The following is a 12593-nucleotide window of genomic DNA, read 5'->3' as shown; positions in this document are numbered from 1 at the left end:
ACACACATGACAAAGTATCTGTGTTGTGAAAACATCAGCATCTAACAGCTGTCTTGGAGTCCAGTAAAGACTTTCAAGAAATATGAAGATAGGCCTCCAGTAACCCACCCCCAGATTATCATTTCTCTGGCAACCTTTCTTCCCTCCTGGTCCTCTACATCATTTTTTTTTCCTTCAAAACTTTTCCTACCACCACCACCTCCTTATTTATACCTTCATCTTTCTTAAAGGAGAGATCCCTGGAAATAACTATCTAAGGAGAGCAGAGGAACCCACCACCCCCAGTTTCACTCATTAGTGGCACATGCTGGCCAGGAACCAGCAGCATCTTTGAGTCTGAGTCTTCTCATCTGTAAGAAGGGGTTAGAACTCCCAAGACCCATTTCCATTCTTAAATGCTATACTGTTAAGACAAAACTTTTTTCTGTATTTCTGAACGATTGAAGATTATATATATATATATATAATGCATACACACATATTCCAATAATGTCCTGTGTCAAGAAGAGGAGGACATTTTAAACTTCTGCCAGTGTCCTCTTTGGCCCTCCCAGACCAGCCTTCCCTGCAGGCATGAAAAGACCCTCAGGGTGGAGAACACCAGGGGTAGGTCTCCTGATCACAGCCACCATCCAAGACCACTTATGGTCACATGACTCATTAGGACCCTTAATCCTCATCTGACCTGCCGATTCAAGCACCACCAGTGAAACCTCATAAAACTGGTCAAGAGGCTGGCCAACATATGCACACATTAATTAGAGTTTTGTGAGCCTTAGGATTCCAGTCTGATGAACAGCTCCAGAGCTGTAGAGGGCAGGGGTTTGGGGTCCTTTTTGCCTACCAATGCCCTTTGGTCTTACCAGGACATCATTTGAACTCAGTGGGTGATCTGAAAGCTACCCCCCTTCAGAAGGTGGCTTAACCACAGTAACTAAGGCTAAAACCTGGCAGTGGGTCCCTAAGAGGGACAGGCAGGAATCTGTTCAGAGGAGGAAAAGAGAATCAGTAGTGAGCTTTTATTGTTATTATTGCATCTAGTATTACTATGAGAGAGGGGCAGGGAGAATCCCAAAGTGAAAGAAGAGATTTTTGGCATTAATGGAAGGCGTGGATACTTAGCAATCCTGTCCCTGAAAACACACACACACACACACACACACACACACACACACACACTCACAGTAATAGCTATAGATGCTTTCAATCCCACTGACAAGGATAAGGGAAGGCATGGTGGGGAGGAGTTTGGGCTTGAGCCAATTCAGCAACTGCAATTCTGGCCAGGTACCAAGAAGTCACAGAACACCCCAGATAGCAGAACTGGCCCCATCTCTGGCAGAGGCCCCTGTGCATGGCACTTTTCCTACAAGGCATGTCTTCTTCTCCATCTGCATCTGCCTCCTAGATAGACGATGGTCAGGGTCAGTCACTGTTGGACAGCAAGACCACTTGGCCTCTCTGAGAACTGCCCTGATAAAACTGACGTAACTGGAGGTGCCATCTGCTCTGTATAGGGAGCAATTAACCCTGGCTTTATTTTTGTCTCATTGAATTGTAAAGGACAAAACGCCTGAGGTCTATCAAGTCTACATATACTAACTTATTACACTGCAGGATTTATCTCAGCTGTTTTAAAATACAGGTGCATTTCCCAGTCACTTCCCCGCCACCCTCCACTGCATTTATAACCCATACAAAACATCTACAGGCTAGAACATGGCAAAACCTCTCTGAAAGGAGGAAGTTTATTTGTGATTTCCTTGGTGCATAACAGTTTAGTCCTTTTAAATTTGACTGGGTGTGTGTGTGTCACATTTGGGGACACATCAAAAAGGGAGAAGCCACATTCCTACAGTTCTAAATTTGATAACGCCACTCTTTCTGCTTGCTTTTCTTCCTTTCCTTCTTCCCCTTTGTCTTACTCTTCGGATTCAGCAACAGAGAAAAGACAATCCAGTTTGGAGCCTTAGGGATCATTTGTTCTGCATGTGCCCTGTCTTCCCTTTCCCAGATATTTTAAAATTGCAATTGGGAGGCATCTCACACTCTAACCAGATTTGAGCCTCTTCAAGTTCTTCAAAGCTTCCAGGGATCTGCCCCCATCCTCCAATCCCTCCTGATCAGCAGAACAGATACAAATGGAGTAACTTGCAGCCTTCCAGATCCATAGCAGTTCTACTCCTATTTGCTTTCTATGCATTAGGAAGCTCTGGAGGAATATGCAAGAAATTAATAACAATGAGAAAGAAACTGGACAGATAGAGAAAGGCTATTCACACAGACATTTTGTATATTTTTGAACCATGAGAATGGTACTGCGAATTCATGAGAAGTTAACTGATCAGGGCATATATGAGAGACATTAGGTGTTGAGTACACTGAGACATGATATCACATCTTGAGGAGGATCTAGAGGCCATCTACGGAGAATATGGGATTGAAAAACATGTCATAAAACTTTCTGTTTTGCTCAATGGGTCATAAGTTGGAAATCTGACTAGAAAATAATATTTTAATGCAGAAGTATAAAACTTTAGGTGAGGCAGAATGTACACTACTCCTCTCCTGTTCTCAGATGGGAATATTTGCCAATTGAAAGCCATTTGCCCCTCCAGTTAAGCCAGGTTACTAGAAACACTGACTTGCAGGACTGGCCAAACCCTCAATCCTAAGTGGAAAGGCTGAGCTAGAACACAACTGAAGAGGAAAGATTGATGCTTCCTAATAGATGCTTGAAAGTGGACAATTTCTTGTAACGGAGGACAAGACCCTTCCCTAGAAATGGCTGCCTGTCAGCCTACTCCCGCCTTACCCCTCTCAGGGTGGGCTGAACACTTCACCCTAGGACATCTGCCCATTTCCCTAGGCTTTAACCAGCTGCAAAAGTTCTTGTGAGTCAAATTCTACTCAGGAAGCCTAAATCAAAAAGAGAGTAAAAATTCCCTTAGTGATGTTAACTCAGAAACGAACGGATCAACTAAGCAGTGAGTTGAACAATCAACCCACTCCACCCCCAGATCATTAAATGGTCCCTGGATGCCGAAGAAACCTTTAAGTTAGACTGCCTTGCTCTTTAAAAAATATGCAGATACGGATAAACAACAAGCCCCTACTGTATAGCACAGGGAATGCTATTCAATATCCTGTGATAAACCATAATGGAAAAGAATATGAAAAAGAATATATATGTATAACTGACTCACTTTGCTGTACAGCAGAAATTAACACAACATTGTAAATCAACTATACTTCAATAAAAAATTTTAAATATGCAAATAACTGCACGCCCACTGGGGACCCATCCCATCAGCTCACACTAGAGTTTACACCACCTGCAGTTTTTCTGGTGGCATTAGCTCCCGCTAGTAAACAACTTAAACCATTCCTGTGGCAAAGGTCAACTGCAAAATGAAAGGGACTTAGAAAACTTTTATGTAAAGGTATGGTATACGGAAAATCACAAGGGGGATTATCTTCGTTCTACCCACTCGTGTTAATAAACAATCCTCCCCCAAACACAAAATCGGACCCTCTTTTCCTCATGAAAACAGGTGGTTAACTATGTAATTTCTAAGGAGTAAGTCGGTTATATCGAAAAAATGGGAGAGATTTCTGAAGAGGGACTAGTAGAAAGAGCAGGGCAATGTTTTTGAGACCCCCAAAGGTGGTATTTGGGGGAAACGGTAGGGCAGGAAGGAAGGGGAGGGAGTTGAAAGAGTCCTTGGTTTCCCCTTCTGTTTGTGGCCGTTGGAATATATGGAGCCGGGGTTTTCCAAAGATGACAAGGGATAGAAAGTACAATTCTCCCCCCTCCCAGGCAGGCCTTCCCCCAAATGAAGATATATCTTCAGGCTGGAGACTTTTCCTCCTTCCACAGGGAATGAGCCGAGGCCACTTGGAACAAAGTCTCAACATTTAGTTAAAAATAGCAGAGTGATCATGGAAGCAGCAAAAGGAGTCAAGGTATCTGTGCTAAAAACCCCTTCAATCTCAGGTCTGGCCGGCAGTGGGAATATCCAAACGGGTTCTTTATATTTCACGTTTTATAGACAGTCTTTTCCCTAAAGGATATACTTTCATTAGGTCTTAAATGCACCAGCAGATGAGAGAGAGGCAGAAGGTGTGCACGCGCGCGCGCGGATCAGCGGGGTCTTGGTGGGAGGCGGCGTGCCGGCGTGGGGCTCCGTGCCACCCACTCCTGCGGGCGGAGGTCAGGGACCGCGAGTGAAAGCAGCCGTTGGAGACGCTTCCTCTCTGCTGCTTCGCTTTCTTAGTTCTTACGTTTCCGGTGGGTCCACCGAATCTTCTAACTGCCCAAGGTCCAAGCATTTACTCACCACAGGCCACAGAGGGGTGGGGGAAATGACGTGCCTTTTCAAGAGAGTTTGTTAAAATTTTCACTCGGTGAAGTTTACTTGTTGCGGCCTCAGGGCCAGAGCCTAGGAGGGAGGAAAAGGGGTTTTCTGGCGACTTTCACTTCCCACTGGACCGGGTTGGAGAGGTTTACCTCCCCCCAGCATCCAAGGACTGCGACTAGGTGCCCTGCTCCAGACAGGAGAGGGCTCTGCAGACGGGAATCGCCCGTCGCCGACAGCCACTTTGGCTTCTTTCAGCCTATTTCTCTAAGTGAGTCGGAGTTATACGCAACCAGCATCAGTTCACCGCCTATATCGAGTCCCGGAGAATTGAATCCGCAGCACTGATCTCACACTTAGAAGTTGGTACCAGTTTTGAAATTATTGTAAAATGCCACCTGGATGATATATATCGTCTGTCTAGGCCAGATTAGCAAGCCACGAGCGCATACTCTATGTTTAAATCACACCCCGAAACGCGGAGAAAATGTTTCAATAGGGATCTACACGCAACAGAGGGAAACTGGAGCAATAATTATTTCCCTCTTTTTTGATTTCCTGTTTCTAAAGAAAGCATTGGTATCAAGGACGAGTTAGGTAATGTGAACTAAAAGGCTAGCAGGTCGCTGTCGTTTAAGCCCAATCACAGTTCGTAGTTCAAGGAAAACTGCCTTTAATTGACACCGTGTATATATTCCTCTGCTACTCTCGGGCTCCCCAGGCAGGGACGCCCCCAAGAGTATTTATTTCTAGGGCTGGAAACAAAACAACTAACCCGGTCTGCTGCGTAAGAGAGCGTTCCAAGATGGACTGCCGGAGAAAGGCTTTTTGACCCCTGTGGAAATTAGTCATATTGACAGACGCCCGGGGAAGGTAAATTACCCCGCGCGCTGACGTTACGCAGAAGCGCGCCCGGTTGCGCCTCCGCCGCGGCGCCCGCCGGGCCAGAGGCTCTCAGTTGGTTTCTCCAGATTCAGACAAAGCCCCGCTCTGCTTCTCTGGGCCTGGGATTTCAACGTGAAGGCGATGGAGAGAGTGGTAAAAAGATGCTAGAGAGGGCAACAGAAAACCAAAAAAGTGGAGGGGAAGAGAAAATGCTGTGCGCCCGTGGCACGGGCAAGCTGGATGGAGACCCGGAGTAAAGGAGCAGAGTCCGCAGGAGAGGGAGGGAGGAAGGAGGCGGGAGGGAGAGGGCCGCGCGGCTCCCGGCTCCCAGGTCCGCCACTTGGGAGGTCCCGGCCCCAGCGCAGGCCCGGCCAAACGTCCCCCCGGGAGGCTCGCGGATCGGGCGGGGTCGCAATTACACCTCGGCTCCAGGCGAGGACTTAAAAACCAAGTGGCTGGGGCTGCAGTCTGGAAACAAGGCCCTGCGGTCATCGTGGGGGGGGGGGGGCGGGCCCGTGCACTGAAAACTTTTACAGGGCATGTGGGTACAAGAAAAAAAGAAAACCCAAATAAACCACTTTCATCCAGCGTGGGCCGTGAAAATAAAAGCTGCCTTCTGAAGGGGGCGAGCGGGAGTTTTGAAATTCAGTGTGTGTTTTGCTCTTGTATAAAGAGTTTTGTGATTTTACCTGATAACCAGGGGGAATGGTAGGGGAAATAACTGAGAGATTTTTTTTTTTTTCCGGGAGAGGGCTGTAATAGGGGTTCACAGGTTTCTCCCAAATCATCTTGTGTCCCCGGACAGCAAACAACTGCATACATCCATATGGATCATTATACGCAGTGTGGCGGGACCCTGCGAGACCGGGCTATTGTTGACATAAAATAGGATCTAGCGGTCCTACCTCTTTGCTTTCTCAGATTGAGTCTGCAGAGAGGGCAGAATGGAGAACGTGAAAAGCGTGGCATCTGATTTTACCAGAGATTGGACCCGAAGGCTTGGCTACAGAAGGCCCGGGTCAGGGGGCAAAGACAAGGCGAAAGTCGCCCAGAGGCTGCCGGGCGGGCGCCCAACTAAGCTCGAGCCGGGCCCTCGAGGTGCAGAAGGCGGTCCCTCCAGGGCAGGCCGGGGCTGGGGGTGGCCGCCAGCTCTCCCCCACCGCCAGCACCTTGGGCCTCGCGTCTGCGGTATTTTTAGCTCCTCTCTCGGTTCCATAGAGACTCTTTTGAAAGCCAAACTGAGGCTCTCCAAGCTGGGAGGGGTGGTGTGGGAGTACGGGGAGGCGGCTGCATGGGTATTTTGATGGAGAGAGCAGTGTCTCTTTAAATTAAAGCAAAACTCGCTCTCTCCAGGTCTCTGTTCTTCCTTCCTTTTCTCTCTTTCGCCCCCGGCCCAGGCCCGTGGGAACACGCCGAGTGCCCCAGTTAAGAGGATCGTGGGGTAGGGATGGGCGGGGTCTAGAAATCCGAGCAGAATCGGGGTGCCGCACGCGCTCCGCTCCGCCGTTCACCCCCTTCTCCAGGCCTAGGCACCCTCGGGAGGGGCCGGCACCGGGCTAGGAATCTCCATCGTCTCCGAGGAGGTAGCGACGGGGCTGTTTAATTTTTAAATAAAGGTTTAACATAAGTCCAAATGTTTCTGCAACGGAGTTTCCAACCCCATGTGTGTCCAGGAATGAGAAACTTGGGGCCCGGACCTGCAGCCGACCGCTCTCAAGTGGGCGGATGTAGATTGCGCGGAAAGCTGGGACGCGCTGCGCCCCCTCTCACCTGGGAGATGCCCCAGTCCAACTTCCGCCGCCGCATCTCCCCACGCCGGATCACGCGGAGCACCGGAGGCTCGCGAGGCGGCCTGCACGCCCTTCCCGGTCCCGGAGGCAGCCCCCGCCCCCTTCCCGGGCTTGGCGCGGCCCCTGAAATTGCCGGGGCTGGCGGGACGGCGCTCCGCCGGGGAAAACGGGCCAGGGAAGCAGGAGGCCAGGCTGGGTGCTGTCCGCTTCCTCCTAAGGTTCAATCCTCGCGGCCCCCACCCCCCGGCTTTCCCCGTGCCGTCCACCCCGGCTGCCTGGGGCGCTCCGAGTTGCCCCCAAGTTTCAGACGCCGCGCCCCTACCCACCGGATTGCCTTCGGGACCCCTTGGTGCTGAGTCGACGGCGCGGCGCTGGGCCGGGCGAACGGGAACCACCAGGCCCGCCAGGTCTGCGCTCTTAGCAGCCGGGTAGCCCTTCGGGTCGAAGATGCTCAGAGGAGAAGGAAGTGCAGAGAAAAAAGAAGGGGCGGGGGAGCCTAACCTACAGGCACGCACGCGAAACCAACTTTGGGGTTGGACTTTTTCAGTTTCACACGAAGCGACCTGGAGTATCTGGAGAAGGTTTTTGAAGACGTTTAGCAGGGAGGGTGAGTTTTCTGCTGAGAAACTCAATCTGCCATACAGTAGCGGCCCCATCTGGGATCTGTCACTGCTGACAGCACCACAGGGCACAGCCGTGATCTTCTGCATAGCCTGCACTCCCCGAAATACCCTCCTTAATCAAAGGATGTCTGCGCGCCGAGGCTCAGCTGACCGCGCCGGGAGCAGAGCGGCCGGCGAATTCCACCCCCCTCCCCCCGCCCGTCCCCTCCCCACGGACAGAGCCCCGGCCCCTCTGTCTTCCCAGCACATTAATTAAAAGCGGAAAATAGACAGAGGCTGATGTCATTGCTCTCAGAAGATCATAAACGTAAAAGAGTCATCCTGTGAGAATCCCTGAAAATGACTTTAATGAATAATTTCAGAGACAGTTATGGCTTTGGGTGATTACTGAGGGAGAATATGAAAACCAGATTTGCAAAGGGAGGGCGATGGTCAGGCGGCTTGGCGGACACTTTCTCCCAGTAAAACCGCACCAGTTTTCCTTCGTCGCCAAGTTCCTACTTACAGACTTAGCCTCCGTTTTCTTCTTCAAAACTAAAAGGAACAAACACACGGTTTTTGTTTCCTGCGTTTCTGCCTTATCCTAAAGACAAAATGTCAGCTCAAGGCAACAACAACTCACTTTAAGTAGAAGGCAGTCATGCACTGGCCTAGTGGTCACTGGCTTCCATCTTGCCAGAAGGAGGTATTTACTGCCATCTTAATTTAGAATGATACCTTTTTTGGCCTCTTCTCTAGGCAATGTACTTAAGGAAGGTTGAAAACTCTCTTTGCCCGAGTAAGTGCACTGTTTGTTCTGAGTCCTTTCAGCGGGGGGAGCCACAAACAAGCAAGCAGCAAATGACCCCACGTCCTACAGAAAAATCTGCAGGTCTCCCTGACTCTTTAGTCCTTGCTCACCATTGAACGGAAAGATGATTTGGTGCTACAAGGAATGACATTTTGAAACCCTCCATCTGCTCACAGGGAAATATCAGGTTGAGTCTGGTTGTTCAGGATTAGTTGTGCATTAAATATACTATTTGAGAAAACGGGGTTGTAAGTTGGGATGGGGGGGTCTGGTGAGTACCCTATGATCCTTTATATAAATGATTCAGCTGCCTGCAAGCCTGCCTCCTTTGCTTAGAAATATACACAGGGATTCTCTGGGCCTGTGGACCACATCGATTCATTCCATTTAATTCCAGTAAAAGTTCATTTATGCTAAGTGCAAGTGCATGGGAAGAAGCAATGTGGTTTTGTTGTTGTTGCTGTTGTTAGTTTTGTCTGTTTGTTTGTGAGCGGTCTGAATGACTCAGAAAACTGCCTATTTGCCTGAGCGGTCTCCACCATTCAGGCAGAACCTGGAGAAGCCACTAACCAGCGCTGTGGGAAACTACTTCTTGCAGCGATCCCCCCCTCTAGGAGCTCAGATAGGCCCCTCCTCCTCCAGTTATTATGGATTCAGTCTCTAAAAGCCTCATTCTCTATCCCCACCCCGCCCCCATATTTCCTCTCCCCTCTGCTGGGGATAGGGGTGTGTGGGAGGGGATAGGGGGCGCTAAGCTCTCTCAGTGTGATGCTTTCACAGACTTAGGAGGAGATGGTTCTCTTCCCTTCTAGATTACAAGATGACACTTTGGAAGTTGCCGTATTGAGTGGCCTCAAAGAATCGAGGTGGGGTGAACATGTGGGACGTTTTCTCGACCGGATCCCCTGTTTATTTTAGATACTCTTAGCTGCCCAAATAGATCTTATCACTACGCTCAAATCATGGGCTATGACTTCTTTTCCCTCTAGCTAAGTTATCTGTAGCTTCTGAGTAAACAATCAGCTCGGCCTTTACAGCCTGTGCCGAAATAAATAGCAGCTTCTGGCTTTGCTTTGAATCCTTGCCGTTGCCCAGTTAAATCAAGGTGTGGGACTGATCCATGATATGGCCAATTCTCTCCCAGTAGAGACTATAAATAATGCAGGCCTCACCCTCCCCGGAGAAAGCCATCTCCATGCGGACCCATCCATTGTTCCACATGGGCCTTTGAGAGAGTGCCAAGGTCGAGGGGCTGGCTGCAGTGGGTGTGTGTGGCCTCAGGAAGTGGTTCCGGAATCCCGTAGGGGAGTTTTGAAAACTGCAGACTTCAGGTCTCACCCCTCACTGGCTGAATCAGAATTTCTGGTAGAGGTGGGGGCTGAATTTATATCTTTATCAGGTTCTTCGGGGATTTTGGATCACTAGGTAAGTGTGGGAAGCTCCAACCTAAACGGTTCTGGAGTTGGATTCATCCCAAAGACCAGGCCAGTGCCCCAGGGCACAAGAGTTGGAGGTCAGGAGTGTCGTCCTCCCACCCAGTAATTGTACAAATATACCCAGCCTCTGCTCTGGGCACTGAGACATGGTAGGAGACAAAGCTGCCACCGGGCAACCTTGACCTTGCAGGATGTCAGGGTTTGTGTCAAGGACAACTCCTGAGGGGGAGGGGGAGGCAGACGAGGGTCCAGAGCCTCTGCTTCTCAGATCCTTTGGGCTGTAATAGCAGGTGCAAAGACGGAGGCGTGGAGGGACATCCTGTTGCATAACCAGCGTCTGCCCGGCCACCCCGCTAGGCAGAAACTCCCACTATTTTGGCTCGAGGGCTGTAGGGGCCAAGTGGATGCCAGTAGCAGGAGAGCGGCCCTAAGAGCCCCCTGGATCCCTAAGAGCCACCTCCTCCTGGCAGCCCGGCCAGCATGGGCATGGCTGCAGGGGCCGCAGCTGTTGGTGTAGGAGAGCAGTATCCCGGCCCAGGGATAGCAGAGGACCGCAGTTGGTCAGGGCCAGACGTAGGAGCCTTTTCCAGGCCGGATTCACCAGATGCAGTGAGTTGGAAAACTTAAAGTGGGGAGGGGGCCCGTAGAGACGTTCCCCGGCCACACCTCACCTCCAACAAGGAAAACAAAACGTCTTCTGGACTAAAAATACATATTGAGAAAGTCCCCGCGCGCAGGCGGGCGGCGCGTTCCAGCTGCCGGCCTGGCCCGGGAGGACTTGGCCGCGCGGTCGCCGATTACACCCAGCTCGGCTGGGATGGCTCCGAGCCGTCTGCCCTGACGTCAGCCAGGCTCCGGCCCCGCCGCGGCGAGATAGGCAGCGCGGCCGGGCGCGGGCGCGGCGCTAATCACTCCCAGATGGCCCTAATAGCGGAGATAAAGACGGACGGAGCGGCCGGGAATAAATTTGTAATCAGGGCTCTACCATCTGATCATCAAAGCGGCCCAACTGCCGGGAGAATTGGAAGGGAATGCGTGTGTAGGGGGGTCGGTTCTGGGGAGAGGCGGGGGGCGCGCTCCAGCAGGGAGCTGGCTTGGGCAGGGTGGCGGGGACAGGAGAGGAGGCTCGTCGGTGCGCCTGTGAGTCAGTGCCCCGCGCCCCTGGACCGCCACCAGCCGACCGGCCGCCGCCGGGGAGCTGAGTCTGGCCGGGCGGCACCCGCGGACCCGCTGCGGGCAGTGCCTGCTTCCAGCCGTCCGCCCCCAAACGTGGGATGGGTTCCTCTCCTGGAGTTGCCCCTCTCCCCTCCTCTCTTGGCAAAGTGTTAAACAACACTTGGTCCCCCATCCCCCCGTGGACGTAAACCCGACAGCACAACTGGGCTTCCGGGGAAGAGGGCTTCTGGGGCCTCGGGGCCGCTCCAGGGTCTCTGACTCCGAGGGATGCGCGGGCTCCCACAGGCCCGAGGAGTCAGGCCCGGTCGAACGAAAGGGTCCCCTCAGGTCAACAGATCCGAAAGAGACAGGCGGCGCCTAGGGTCCAGATGCAGCCCTCCCCGGGGCACACGCCCCAAGCCTCCTTTCCTCATCGTCTCCGCTTGGCACCTACCACCAGTCTGGTCTCCAAATCCAGGCGCGTGGGTGGGACTCGCGGGCAGGGAGCACGCAGGACAGCCGTGGGGGAGAAAACCGCCGGCCACACGCGCAGCGGGAGACGCGCAGTTTCCTTAAAGCTACAGGAAGATCTGAGCCGTTTCCTGCGCTCTGTAGAGCCGCTGTACAAATGCAGTGCCGGCTGTTGTGGCATCCTGTGCCCAGTTTACGGCCCCCCGCACACACACCTGAGGCCCTCGCAGCCGGCTCGGGCTCTCGCTGCAAAACTAGTCTCGGAAGCAGCTCGCAGGCCTCCTCGGGCTGCCTGTGGCTTTGCCTCGAGATCACTCACCCGCAGCCCCCCTTCCTGCGAAATCCGCGTGCACGCAACTCACTCCTCTTGCCACCTTAACAACGGGGTGTGGGATACCAGCCCCGGACGGCGGCCAGCAGCGGCCCAGGTGAGGGGGCAGGGATGCAGCCACCCTCCTGTCCCGACTCTTGCACACTCGGTTTCCAAGGGGCCCGAAGGTTGTCGTCCCTGGCGCCACTGCTGCACTCACCTCACCGCGGAGACGACCAGGACGCCTGGTCCTGCCGCCCCTGACTAGGGCAGCCTAGGTGAGAGGCCCACCTTTCCTAGATGCCCGCACCTACTGGCTAACCGACTGGGAGGATGGAGCTTCCCACCGTGCCCCCAGAGTGTGGCCCCGGGATTTAGAAGGCAAGAAGAACTCCAAGTGATCTTGCTGTCATCTCCTTGGCACGTCGACCTGAAAAAAAAGAAAAAGAAAAAAGAAAAAAAAACCCAAACAACTCTGAAAGCCACAGTAAGTGTCCTGCCTGGGGGGCGAAAAGTCCTGGAAAATTGGGGTTGGGAGAAGGGAGTGCTCGGGTCTCCCTCTGTCGAGTTTCCCAAATTACTTCCCAAGAAGGTGAGAATGGGTCTGTTGGAACACACACACACACACACACACACACACACACACACACACACACACACACACACACACACACACACACACACACACACACACACACACACGGCGGCGAGCCCTCGCCCCGCCGGTGCTCCAGGGTTATCAGGCTCTCGCCCCGCGCGGCGGTCTGGGGCCGGG

The sequence above is a fragment of the Delphinus delphis genome, chromosome 6 (assembly GCF_949987515.2).
Source record: "Delphinus delphis chromosome 6, mDelDel1.2, whole genome shotgun sequence".
In the NCBI taxonomy this organism is placed as follows: Eukaryota; Metazoa; Chordata; class Mammalia; order Artiodactyla; family Delphinidae; genus Delphinus; species Delphinus delphis.
The sequence above is the reverse complement of the archived record's forward strand: the minus strand, read 5'-3'. Positions refer to the sequence as shown.